We start from the raw sequence: 14,533 nt of genomic DNA, 5'->3' as shown, positions 1-14,533 counted from the left end.
CAAAAAAAAAAAAAAAAGTCCCAACAATTAGGCTTCTAAATGTATCTTTTAAAGAAAATAATGATTGAAAACCATCGTTTTTCTGCTGGGGTACCTCACCAGAGTCCCTAGAGTTAATTTAGCTGAAGCTTTGTTTATATTACCTGTTCACACCATCTTCTCCCCTTTGAAGCAAAAGAAATTAACTATTTACAGAAGAAAAGATTAGCAGCCTTACACCATTACCGACTTGCACGGCTCAACTTTATGTAATCAAGGCCCCAAACAGAATCCAGGGCTCGTACGCATAAAGGGGCCAGTTTTGCATGTACAAACCCTCAACAGCGTTTCCCCAGCAATTTGACGTGGACTCTGTGGGTCTCGCTGCCTGCGCTTAGCCAGGGACCGCGTTACTAAACGTGTCACAAAGACAATGACTGGGAAGAGGCACCTCACCGCCTTCCACGGCTGTGCAGAGGCTTTTCTCCGGCGCTCGCCCGCTCGTGGGCAGCGTCCCTAAAGGGCTCGCCCCCGGGCTGCCGGATGTGCCTACGACGGGAGCGGCTTGACAGCGGGGAGTCGCTTCGTTTAAACCCGTCCCCGAAATGTCATTTCGGTAGCAGCGTGACAGGCTGTGATCTTTACGCGGAGGCGGAGGCTCCCCCCTGCCTTGGCACGACTCCGCACGCCCCCGCGGACTCAGCCCTGTCGTGTCCCGGCCCCTGCCCCGGGCACCGCCGCGCCTCCTGCCGGGTCCCGCCCGCCCTGCGCGTCCATCCCCGCAGGCAGGCTGCTCCGCACGGGAAGGACCCTGGCTAGCGCACGCACACAGCCTACACGCCCTCCCTACACACAAGCGCGCCTGCCGATCTCGTTGCCCTCCTCGTTGCCATTGTGCTGCTGCAGCCCCCTCCTCCCCGTACCCCGCCCTCCCTTCTTCCCTCCCTCCCTGCCGCGGCTCGCCCTGCTCCGCGGTGCTCCGTACGGGCAGCCCCGCGGCTGGCAGGGCACTGCGGGCAGCCCCTGCTGGCCGCGACAGAAGCGGGGGAGACTGACCCAAAAGTCACGAGGAACACCCTCCTCAAGCCCTGGGAGGTAATCCCTCTCGAGCCCGCTCTGCCTGACGTGTGAACACCAGACATGTCGGTTACTGTATGGGGTTGCCATTCCCTCCCCAGCCAGCCTTGCCAGGCACCACACTGCGGTCTGAAGGGAAAGCGAGTCTCCGCGTACCAGCCCGTCGCATCCCCAGCCGGCAGAGCAGCTCCGCGGCCGCACTCCGATGGCAGGAGAGGGGCTTAGTGGGGGGGGGGAGGTTTTTGATATGGATTCAGAGGAGAGCCAGCCTGCTGGGGCAGGGACTAACAATAGCAGAGCCCTCACGACATCCACGCTTTTGGTGGAAAACGCAGTGTTTCCCTCTGAAAGCAAAGGGAAAAAAAAAAAAAAAAAAAAAGACTTACGTGTCTCTTCCCCCGCCCCCCCATCTCCACCTCGCTCGTGGTTTGAGGTTTTTGTTTGGGTTTTTTTTCCTTAATTCTTCTCTGTCATCTCTGATTACATCTCCCTGCACTCGGAGGGCTCCCCCGAGACCGAGGCGCGGAACCCTCGGGAGCGGCCGGGCCGCAGGTGCGGGCGGGGAGCGCGGAGGGCACCGCGCAGGGTGGGGGGAGCCGGTCTGCGGGGAGAAAAGCCTCCTCGTAGCAGGGAGGGAGAGCTACCATGTTTGTGTCGTAGCAAGGGCATGTCAGTTTGGGTTTTTTCCACACAAATCAACGTAGCCTGAGAAGCACACATGCACACCTGGCAATGAAAGGGCTCCCTTGTAAGTGAATAGGGTATCTACACCTCTACAGACGAATCTCAGCATTTCTAACGTCAGGTTTACATGCAGAACCTTTGGATAATGATATTTGCGTTTGAAAAATCAAGGCTTGTCTTCTCCCTCTGCTCGAGCTAGCTTCCTTATGTTAGATCCTAGCTACCCTTAATAGGATAGTGAAGGCGACTATGTGGTACATATATCATGGCAGGTGTTGTCAAACTTTTTGAAGGCGATTTATGTGGGGAAAAAACCCTCATCATCTTGTCCAGCCTTTGGGGTGACACAAAGAAAAGGCCCAGTGCTCCTCCCACTGAAGACAAAAACAATATTTGCTCTAATGAGGACAAAATGTATATAAATGTTGTATTGGTCAGTGTTAAGGGGGGTGGGGGAGGCCACTGCATAAATTAGAAGCATTCACAAAAAAAAACAGTCTGGAAAGAAATTTGGGAGACTGGTAATTCATTGGCCTAATTATCCTCCATAAGATATTAGGGTATGGGTTTAATGCTGTGGGTTGGATTCTCCCTCCCCCAGCCTGTGTCTCGTCAGTGCGCGTTATCCATGGGGAAAAGGAGATGCAGGTCATGTTTAAGCAGCGTTAATGAGAGCACAGTATTTTTCCTGCAGGTTAAGTTGGCCAGGTTAGCAAACTTCAGGTAGAGTACGCTTGAAAACCTTCCATTTCTTTTACTTTCTGGCTAGTAGCAGTTTCTAGTGAGTCTTGAAACGTTAGACAAACACAGAAAGCAGAATTCAAGCATCAGAAGAACCCACTACTGTCAATAAGGGAGTACAATTTCAGCTTGACAGGAGTATTACAAGAATATACCCGCTAACGAGCAGCCTTAATTGGCTTGCATATTGTGGCTGTCACTGTTAAAACCTGTTCCTATGCAATCCTATTTTATACATCCTTTAAACGTATAGTTCTCTAAAGCAGTTAAGGAGACAATACTTTACTCACTGGGCTTTTGATTTTGGGTGAAAAAGAAATGAGAAGAAAGGGAAATTTAAAAAAAATAGGAAACCCTATTGAGAATATAATATCAGTGAGTGAGAAACTACGTGAAAGTCATAGTAGAAAAAAGCAACAGACTTTTTTGGGTTAAGTGCACTTTCTCAGTTTTGAACGTAAATTGTTATTTATCCATATATTACAATGGCTGCAGATGTTTCACTGACATTTACTATGCTCAAATCCTTTAAAATGCAGTATGTTCTTTAACAGATCCCACCTTTTTTTTCAGCAAAACACTTTCTCTTAAAAGTATTTTGAATTTAGTGATTTGTGGGAGTTCGTTGCTTGTCCTGGCAAATCCTTCACACACTAGAGTTTAATATGTGGCTTCAGTTTTTCCAGTACAGGGTCATGCTCATAAAGAATACAAATGAAAGAAGATGGTAAAAAAAAAAAGTTACTGCGCATGTGCAATTGGCTGTTATTAAATGACAACAATGTATCTTCTAGAGAATAAAAGTAAAAATACCAAATGGGGCAGAGCCCCCGTGCTACGTAAAGTGATTTACTTTAAAGAAGTTGTTCCTAGTCTGATTTAAAACTGTCTAACCTACGAACTTGAATATAAAATAGTGTTGCAGCTGAAGACTGCAAAAGTCATTTATATGTATAATGAGACCTTAAAAAGATCTTCCAGATCAATTTTAAATCAATAAAATGCTTCCTATTGCCAAACTCCGGAAAATGGGCATGTGCAGTGCAGATGCAGGAAAGACCCTGGGCACAATAGTGTTGGTGAGGGCAAACATAGTTTTTGAGGTGACAAGCTGGAGCATGCTGGGGGGTTTTGCACAAAAAAAAAAAAAAAAAAAAAAAAAGAAAAAAAAAAGAAAGAAAAGAAAAGAAAAACCCCAAACAGATAAATGAAAACATTTAGCTCAACAAAGCACTCTCTACTAGGACGCGAAAGTCTGGCTAAGTATGACAACACCTGTAATGTCCCTCACCTCCTGAGAGTTAAATTGCACTGCTGCAAGGAAGTGCTGTTTAAACTCCACTGCCCCATGGATCGATCCCAGAAAACAGAATGCAGGCGAAGACAGCTCTCGGAAGAGAGGAAGAATTTAAATAAATTTAAATTAAGAGACTTGCACTTTACCACAGCCATCTTCCCGCCACCTAATTAGAAGGCATGAAGCCTCTCCTGCCTTTACCTCCGGGAGCAGTCGCTGGGCACGGGGCCGGCGAGTGCGGACAGCTCCCGGGGAGCCGGACAGCTCCCGGGGAGCCGGACAGCTCCCGGTGCTGAAGGAACCGCATAGACGCGCCGAGGGGGGCGGCGAGGGCTGGGGCTGAATAGCGCTGTCTGCAGAACAATGGCAGCCAACTCCAAATCCTGCTATAATCACATTAATGAGATTAATCAGTGAATTAGCAGCAGTCAAATGTCAGGGTGGCAGGGAGGAATCCAACCAAGCTCGGTAATTAACTTTTGGGGGGCAGGGGAAGGGAATCGACTGCATTATCTGTTAGGCTTTTCCCGAAGTTTAGCAGGTTTTATTCACCAGCCTTTGGAAGATGCTGACAATTCAAGTGGAGGGGGAAGGTGGGGATAAGACTGAGACCTCAACCTCTGCGTGCTACAAGACAGCCTGCTAATGCACAGTATGCCATTACTTCCAGCTGAAGTCCATTGAGGAAACTAGCACCGTTTCAGACACCCTTCACTCCCTGCAGCTGCCAGAGCTGCACTGGGCTGAGCTCTGAGTGTGAAACTAGTTCTGTGAGCTAACTTCCACCACAGACTCCAATAGGCATGATAAATATGGCGGATGCCAAAAAAGCATTAAATCTTATTCCTTTTTAAAAATGTACGAGAAACATACTCTTTCTGAAATCAGAGGGATAGGAGAAAAGAGTACCCTTTGAACAAATATCAGAGATAGATTATCACACCAAATTAATGCTAGATCTGTTGCAGAGTGTCTTCTAAAAAAAAATAAACCCATAAAAAATAGGAATTTTACTCAAGTAATTTAGGGTAAGTTACTTAATGTAGACAAGTCACAGATCTAGTCTCTAGCTGACCTCAATAAAAGTGAAACTTCTCACCACCTGAAATCCAGCACCCATGACCATTTCTCCACTGTAAGTGTGAAATATAAAAAAAAATATTCCCCGTAGATTACAAATAAAATCCAGAAGTATTTATTTGCAAGAAAGAGAATGCTGCATTTCTCCTTTTCTACCTTTAAAGGAGTATCATCAACCAGGTAAAGCATTTATCATGTAAAAAGCCTACTTTTATCCACACATTACTTCTTCGGAAAAGAAATAAAGGTTTAAAAACCTCCTCTGCCTAGATGAGGCTGTGCACGTTGTTCAGAACTCAGAAGAAAATGGCATGCTTCTGTTCCATTGAGTTCAATCTTTGTTAGTGACAATTAAAAAAACCAAACCTGTGTAACACCTGTTCTATAAGACACGAGGTAGTTTCTTTTTTACTGATATAAGTTGTTTTCTTTTATACTCTTTGGCTACATTTTAGCACTAAATTAATAGGATTAACAAATCTGCACTAAATGTACATGGACTACTTATCAGAACTATTTTAAAGCCAAAATATATACTATGATGTTGTCAGAGAGTTAACTGAATTAACCACTCCTTACTTACTTATTTTCTTCTCTTTAAAGAAAATGTATTACAGATACGAAACATTTAAGATAGTGTTGTTTAAAAAATGCTACTCTTATACAAAGTTCCCCTTCGAAGTACAAATCCATTGTTTTCAAAAGTCATTTTAGTGCAAAATATAGTATCTTATGATCTTTTATTTAATTGCATTCGGCTGTCATTGAGCATTCCAATCTGTGAAGTTTGTCTCGGGTTCTCCATATCAAACAAGTACTGTCCACATGCAGCAAGTTTATATAAACAACAACATGCTTAATGCATGCAACATTATGCAGTCATATAGTAAACACATTCTTTAGGATTTCTTTATCAGCTATTCTACAGCCCAATACAATTTCAGCTGCACAGCAGTATTGCCAGAAGAACTTGAAAAGAGCAAACAATGGACATTTAAGTACAAGCGACAGAATGACTGCAAAAATCACAATAATCTTCCCAGTTAGCTGCAAGAATCAACCCCCACCCTGCACAAAACACAGCCCACACCTGCACTGTTAACCATTTACAAGTTAAACATAAGCAAGACATTTCAGCATGGTTAAGAAACGCCCTGGCTTACTACAACTTTGAAAGGATGAGGAGTAAGAAGCATACCATAGAGACCCAGAAAAGGCTGCTTTTTTCTTCACTGAACACTGAAAAGATACCCCATGTTCCAGGGAATTAAAAAAAATATATATATATTAAAATACACCCACCAACACTGAGTAAAAAAACCAGGGGGGCTTCAAGAAGACTGCAGGGAAAAAGCTCTCACTCTCTTTAGTGTGCAGAAGCTTAGGGGGAAAAAATGTCGCCCTGGCAGGAATGACAAATGCAGTAGGATAGGCTAGCAGGCCTGAGGGATCTGTTTTACTTCCACATACATCCTCTAATGCACGCACTCCCACTCATCCTCTCGAGATGCCTTTTTTTTTCCCTCCACTTTTTTTTTTTCAGCAGCTCCAAATCCCCGGCATATGACCTTCTGTTAAATAGATAAAAAAAAATTTGCTTATCAGTCATGCAAATGAGGCTGAATTCATTTTCCACAACAGATGGCCTCATAGATAATGATGATGGAAGAGAGAAAATTGAATGTCTCTCACAAGGTGGTCATGGCAACCGAGAGCAGAATAATATCAATAATAAGCTCACTGCATAATAAGGTTGTCAATCCCACAAATCAAAGTCTCCAGCTAAATCAGGTATCCCACCCCCCGCTAGTTATCAGGTAAATAGAGAAATAGAGAGCATCCTTTTTCTTTTTAAACAAGGCACTGTGAAAAGAAATTGTAGCTCCAGAGCTTCCAGGGTACAAGGAGAAGGAAGGAGCAGAAGAGATTTTTCTCAGATAATTGTGTTTTATTTGATGATCTGGGAGGGGGGTGTTGGATTTATACTCTTTTTGGTTTTTTTCCTTTTTTTTTTTTTCTTTTTTTAATATTATTACTTCCACAGAAGGTTTTTTGTTTGTTTTTTTGGTTTTTGGTTTTTTTGAAGGGGGAGTACTGGTTTGTTTTTTTAATAGTGAGGCTGGTATTTTGAACTCGATCTGCTGCCGAAGCCTTGCCTCCCCTCCCTGTGTCTGATGTGGAGTGCTGCATTGATGCAATAGCAGCTCGCCTCAGGCTTTCACCTTGGCTCCCAGGGGGCCATCCCGCAAAATGAATCAGCAGCCATCCTGAGCAGACTGATTAAAATGAAAATGGCAAGGCACATGTCTGGGCGGAACTAGAGCTGAGCTGCGCTGCACTGCCTGTCTGGCAAGCATGCTCAATATAGCTTTTGCTAATAATGGCTTACCGCCTTTCGGGTTTTTAAAGGTATTACCGTCGCCCCTTCCCCCACCCCCTAAACAGATAATGGTGCTGGGGGCTTTCCCCCCCTTCGCTGTATACTGCTCACAGCTAGAGTTTGCCAGACTGACATGCAGTGATTGTGAAAAGACACACAAGGATTTTGAAATCCTGGCTTTGCAAGGATTTTCTTCACAGATGTGCTGAAATACCAGGAAAACATATTAACATGCAGCTATAAATTATTCCCACATATTAGCTGAGAAAGAAACCTCAGATGAAGAGGAAAGCTCAGTCACTACCAGACACACCATTTTCACACACACCATACCACCCCCCCCGCCCCTGATTTTTACACCTCAGCTTGCATTGGCACCTTGTGCATTATGCATCACGAGAAAATGATTGCCAGTAAACGCAGAGCAGCTTCCTGGAGCTCTCTATGGCCTGTGCTTGACACACACAAACTGGATTTCTAACCCCCCCACAGTCCCCAAGCAGATAAATGCGTGCACAGAGAAAGAGCCATTTAAAGTGTGCATCTCCTATAGTCCTTTAACAAAACAGGACTATTTTGCGGCCAGCTCCGGTGCGCAAACCTAGCATCGACAAAGCATCAACATCAATCCATGTGTAGGGGGCGGATCTGAAACCTGGGCAGACTGTTGTTTCCTGAGATTTGGGAATTGCTCTGCCTGGGGATTTTTGGTGGTGGTTTTTTAAGCAAGCAGCTCAGTGCATATCGCTGGAAACTGCCGTATATGTGCTATACATATGCACATACACCTCGATGTGCCGTCGATTAAGCCTTGTCTTTAAACCACTGGGATTATTCCCCCCCACCTCCCCGCCTTCTCCCCCCGCCCTGCACTCTAGCCCTGTTACTGCAGTGTGAACCAGAAATCAATAGGGCTGCTCTAATGGAGGTTCCAGCTGCAGTTGGCTGTGCAGGCGCGCACACACACACACACACACACACACACACACACATTGACGTCTGTGCAGCTTTCTCAGCCGATTGGGCACCACATCGGATGTTCTGTGGAGCAAAGAATAGGAATCATTTACCGTCTGCTAAAAAAAAAAAAAAGTACCTTGCATCTCCCGGTCTCCAAGAGCACCAGGCTGGGCTCACCGCACAGGCTGGCTGCAGTGTGCGAGCAAGAGCTCAGCTCAGGGTACGTGCAGGTACCTGAGGACACCCCCAGATTACCACAGAAACTGATGGGGCACAGAACCCCACAATTCATCCAGGATCTTTTATAAGGTTACCCATTCATATTGTCAAAGATAAGAATATGAACATAGGAAAACAGATACAAAAAATCACAGTAGTTTAACTGATGGATTATTAGAGCTCTTATGCCCTTTGACGTGTTTGCAAGTATTTCTGAGCTCTGAAGAGTATTTTAATCAAAGTTTTATTTTTAAGGGCTTTGTTAGAAATTATCCACTGAACATTTAATTTTTTTTTGTAAATCGCTTGCTTCCCCCTTCTTCAATAGAAGAATATATAATTTGTTGAATATTAGTCTCCAGTTTAATTTTCTATAGTCTTCAAGATTTTTTTATATAGATATTTATATGTGAAGCCACCCCTTGTTACTAAAACATGTTTGGGTTTTTCCCCTTTTAAACAATAAACCCGAGGCTCAGTTTTCTGATCTTGTAGCTGTTTATCTCTGAAACAAGAAACAACCCTGTTAGTGAACATATAAAAAATCCTAATTCTCTACTCCCAAAATAAGGTATTCCTGGTATCTGCGACACCACAAAACACCTCCCCCACCTCCCTGTCTATGTATTTCAACTTCAGTGTATTGACAGCCACTGCCCCAGCCAAAGTCTGGCTCCAGTGAAGCATTTATATTCCTTCCACTCAGCCCTGTGGATCTTTTGCAGGGCTCAGGATGCCAACCCAGGACCTGCTCTGGAGAAATAAAGTCTGGGAAAATGAATGAATCATAAAGCCATATTGCATGACAAAGTCACATCCCAGCCTATGTCCAAGAGTTCTTTCTTACGCAAGCTTTTAAAAAAACGTAGTTTAAAAATTATGGCATATGGCAGGTTACTAAGTAATGGGCTGTAGGAAACCTTAGAACAAAAGGGAAGCACAGAAGTCCACCTCTCCTTAACATCAGCAATTACACCACCACAGTACCCCCTCCCCAAATATTTATCTAATCTCTGCTTTAATTATTTATACTAGTTGCTTTTTTTTCTGCTGTCCTTAGCAGTTTGGAGCACAAATTAACTGTTCACGGTTTCTCTGTGATTTTTTTTTTTTCCTCCTAGGATTTTTTTCCCCTCCCTCCTACCCAACCCCTATTAAATTTTAACCCCTTTTCTACTGGACAGAAAGCTCAGGCTGTCTAAGTACTGTAGTTGCTGTCCATTAAAATGTGTATGCTTTCAAGAGCTACAAGGTATCTTGCCCAGCCTAGCAGTAGACTGTTTACCAGACTGATAAACATAGCATCATAGGCAAAAGTTAAAGCATACAGTTTAACTATTGTCCTGGAATACAAAATTAGAGTCTGAATTACAACCTAAATGCTAAAATGCTTTTTTTTTTTTTTTTTGTATTGTATTGTTTTTAGGGGAAAAAAAGCAGATTTCCACATAATGAAGCTATTAGGGTACTACCACTTGGCTCATACTTGGTTGTATTTATTAATATCAGTGAAAATGAACAGTGGCAACTTATCCTTACAGTGCCACTAATCCTTACATTCTTTAATCTTCCCTATCTTTTCCTAACACTGGCATTTAGCATACCCAGAAACACCAGCTTGGGGCATTAGGACAGCCACTAAGCCTGAGCAGTTGCTGAGATATCTATACATCAGGTAACTACTTTTTTGATCTGAAGCTGAGCAACCCCTCTGGTAATTAATGTCTGGCTCCTATGAAACCTCTAGATGGGAAGGGGCACCACAGGCTGGTTGGCCAAATTCTTCTCAATGATTAACCAGCAAAGCTGGTTCTAACAAAGTGTTTAGCACACACTGGCCATTCCAGTAGTTCAGTCCCTACCTCCGAATCCATGAGTATCTGAAAAATAGTCCTTCCCAGTCCGTAACAGTCTTGACAATATACTGATAATTTCTGGTATTTTCTCAGCATAGTGACTTTTGTTAAAGCAGCAGGTTAGTATTCCCAGAATCAAAGAATAGGTAAGGTTGCAAGGGACCACAGTGGGTCATCTGCTCAAGCAGGGCCATGTGAGAGCACACTGCACAGGACTGCATCCAGACAGTTCTTGAATATCCCCAGGGACAGAGACTCCACAGCCTCTCTGGGCAATCTGTTCCCATGCTCAGTCACCTACACAGTAAAGAAGTTCTTCCTCATGCTCAGGTGGAACTTTCTATATATCAGTTTCTGTCTGTTGCCTGTTGTCCTATTGCTTGGCACCACCAAGAAGAGCCTGGTCTATCATCTTGACACCCTCCCTTCAGATACTGACAGACATTGATCATATCCCCTCTCAGTCATCTCTTCTGGAGACTGAAAGGCCCAGCTCCCTGTACTAGTTTGAAAACAAACCAGTGGGAGGCACCAAGTCAGAATAACAATTTAATGGAAATTAAAGAAAAGGGGAAAAAAAAGGTAAAAGAAAACACTGTCAAACTGACAGAGTCAAGGTACAACCTGACACCCTGTTAGGCAGGGTGGTGGTAGCAGTCTGGTAGAATGGTGGCTGCAGTCCTCTGAAGCAGTGATCCTGTAGTAAAACAGTCTGCTCTTCCTCAGGAAGTCCAATGGTGGCTGTGTAGCTCCTGTCCTCTGGAAATCCAGTGGGAAGCCGGTGTCTCTAGTGGTCAGCCTCAGATTATATCCATGATGGGATGCTTGGTTCCTCCCTCTGGGTGGAGCATCTCACAATGGGGTAACGAGTCATGAGGCAAAGTGTTGATTAGGCTCATTAACAGGAGATAGTCCGGAGGGAGTTATCTCTGAGTCAGGTGGCAGGACAATGATGGGCAATTAACAGAAAGATAGTCTGGGGGGAGGAGGCAAGGAAACACTGCCCCACCTGATTTCAACAGCTGATGGGGATGGTAATAGAATACACTGCAACCCAGGACACTCCCTCAGCCTTTCCTCATAAAAAAATGATGTTCCAGTCCCTTAATCATCTTTGTAGTCCCTCATCAGACCTGCTCCAGATGCTCCATGTCTCTCTTGTCCTCAGGAGCCCCGAACTGGACACACCACTCCAGATGTGCCTCACCAGGGCTGAGTAGAAGAGCAGGATCACTCCCTGCAATCTGCTGGCAAAGCTCTTCCCAATGCACCCCAGGATACCTTTGGCCTTCTTGGCCTCAAGAACACACTGCTGGCTCATGGACAGCTTGTTGGCCACAAGAACACACTGCTGGCTCGTGGACAGGTTGTTGGCCTCCAGGACCCCCAGGTCCTTCTCCATGGACCTGCTTCCCAGGAGATCAGCCCCCAGCCTGTACAGGTCCATGGGGTTATTCCTCCCCAGGGGAAGGACCCTGCACTTGCCTTTGTTGAATTTTACAGTTCTTCTCTGCTCATCTCTCCAACCCATCGAGGTCCTTCTGAAGGCCTGCACAGCCCTCTGGGGTACCAGCCACTCCTCACAGATTTGTGTTCTCAGCAAACTTGCTGAGGTGCCATCTGCCCCTTCATCCGAGTCATTGATAAATATGTTCAACAATATTGGGTCCAGTATTGACCACCAGTGAGAGGCCTCCAACTACACCCTGTGCCACTGACTATGACCCTCCAGTAAAGGGTTATAAAGATCACTTTGATGAGACTCAGCAGAACATCTTGCAAATACTGCTCCAGCACAGCACAGGGACATGGTGGAAAGTACATCTAAAGAAGCGGGCTTCACCCAGCAAAAATGTAAATACAGGTAAGACTCAGAGGAAAATAATTTATCTTACTTCAAGCAGACCTTGTCTCAGTCATGAGACAAAATGCAGCTCACACTGTACCCAAACTAGTAATTTACAGGCATGTGGGGCATAAATATTCTTTAGTATCTAAAGTGGGGTGGACTATTTTGTTCTTGCAGCTATAAAGTGTTTGTATTGAACTGTCTAGTGTCTGGTCCCCATGAACCACTGAGCAAAAAAACCAAAACATGTATAGGGGTGCAACTGTATGTGCAGAAGTCCCATAGAATATTGAGTAACTACTTGCTGTTAGCCCTCAAGCAAACATTTTCCTCAAATATATGGTCCAAAATGTCAAAAGCCATTACAGTGGGAAAAAGAATCACAGGGATCAAATGCCCAATCCCAGCCAAAATCTTGGTAGCTCCAGTTAAACACTTACCCTGAATACTCTCCATTTGACACCATACATATGAAGAAAACATTCTACTGTCTAGAATGATACAAACATTTAGCATGACTTTGGAGAGAAAACACCTAAAGTAGCAGGTATCTCAAGGATGACAGCTTCAGAATATTCACACTGGAGCTTTCATTTAGGCAGTACTTCTGATATTTAGCAAAGGACTCTAAGTAGTATTTTCATCAGTGTTGTTGGCCTCAGCTGCTCAAAATTACTGATCATGTCCTCAAAGTATTTCCATGAAGGCACGCTGAGTTGCAAATTTTGCCCATGCTTACAACTGGCAGAATGCAAACTATCTGGTCTGGAAGCCAGTCAGACACAGTCAAATTAATAAAAGGCCTGCCAGCTAGAGGAATCATCTGAGCTAGGTGATGACTATGTTCACTCAGGATAGATAATAGTCCTAGTCCCATTGGATACAGAAACTGCAAAATGCTCATACATTTGAGTCAGCTAAAGAAAAAAAAAGAATTTATTATGGATACAGGATAAAAATTGCAGGAAAGATTTATGAGCAGTAGCATGCCTTCATTTTTTCCCATTGGCTTCAGCAAGAAGGAGAAGCAAGTCCACAGAACTAGTACAAAACAGGAGAATTCAGAATTAAAAAAAAAACAAAAAAAGCAATAAAAACAATTATGGAAATGGAAGGAACAGCTTATGACAAAATATTAAAAATTAAACTCATAGAATGCAAATACAAACTGAAAGAAGAGCAGAAACTTCAAGGATGGTGGAAGGTCCAAAACTGCTAAAAAGGAGAAGTTAAAGGTACCAAAAAGAGGTACCTCATACACATATATGAGAAGTCAGGGTAAGTTAAAATTGTCATAGTTGAATTCTGGAAGCGGGGGAACGACAAGAAGGCATTGAATACTGTGACAGTGTTCTTAGGAGAGTAGTGTAAGGAAGTAAACTGGACCAAAGAAAGCACTGGAACTTATAATGCAAGGAACAATCCTAAAATGGCACGGGAAGGTTTAAACAATGTAATAAGTCTTTTCAGCTTCTAGTTTTCATGACTCCTAGTTTATTATTAGTTGTTATCCCTATTTAAGTGATAGTCCCCACTGTAAACACTTTTGACTAAACAAGAATCCATAAAGGGAATTAAAAATCTCAAATGGAGAAAAAAATAGATAAAGAAAACTCCTTATAGAAAGCTTAGAATTTTTCCAGCTTAAAAGTGAGTACATAAACTTGGCAGAAAGTAGTTTTCTTTATTATTTTACAAAATCAACAAGTTCAAAGCTTTCATGGTTCTTGAAAAGACTATAATCTTGAATCCACTTCTTGAAAAGACTACCATCAGTCCAAGGCATGTGTTACATACAGGGGGGACTACTTTACAGGCCAGTAAAAAAACAAATCTTGTCAGATTGCATGCTTTGCTTTTCCCAGTGATGACTTTAGCATAGAAATATGCTTAAATTCTTTGCTGAATTTGGACCTAGAATTGCTACTAATACTTTAGTGGAGGATAACTATGTAACATTAAGAAGTCCTGCTGCCTACTCACATTTATTATTTGCATTACTGCAGTGGTTTATAGCTTAATCAAAGACTTGATAGACACACAGGCAAAAAATTGTGATCTGAGGTTCTAAACACCTTAAAAAAGATGACCAATTAAATAAAAGATAGCCAAAGAAGGGTTTGTGACAAAATTCATACATTTAACATTGCGGTTTTATTCCTATTTCCTTGTTTCAACTATATGTTCTACAGTTGTAACAAGTTTTTTTTTTATGACAGGACTCAGGAGAACAGACCTCCTACAATAAGTGTGCCTTCTAAGGGGATAGGAAACAATTAAGAGAGAAATAGTAGCCTGAAAAGGATGGGGCATAAAAGAGGCAACATAGCAAAAAGGTTGCAAAGGAACTTACAGAGCAAGAAAAGGCCAATTAATTGTTTCTAAAAGCTGCAGTTGAAAGCAGGATTCAG

General features: G+C 43.4%; 1 protein-coding gene across 1 annotated transcript in view; it reads right to left on the bottom strand.

The window, feature by feature from the left end:
- MYT1L (myelin transcription factor 1 like) overlaps positions 1–6,268 on the bottom strand; it is a 317,185-nt gene extending 310,917 nt beyond the window's left edge. Inside the window, exon 1 of the mRNA XM_042033094.1 lies at positions 6,161–6,268. The gene's annotated coding sequence lies outside the window, so the exon portion shown is untranslated. The remainder of the gene's footprint in view (positions 1–6,160) is intronic.
- Positions 6,269–14,533: the final 8,265 nt, after the last annotated feature.

Source organism: Corvus kubaryi, unplaced genomic scaffold (assembly GCF_017639235.1).
Source record: "Corvus kubaryi isolate FWS band 111438036 unplaced genomic scaffold, C.kubaryi_AGA036_p1.0 37354, whole genome shotgun sequence".
NCBI lineage: Eukaryota > Metazoa > Chordata > Aves > Passeriformes > Corvidae > Corvus > Corvus kubaryi.
This window is presented reverse-complemented; position numbering and strand designations above follow the sequence as displayed.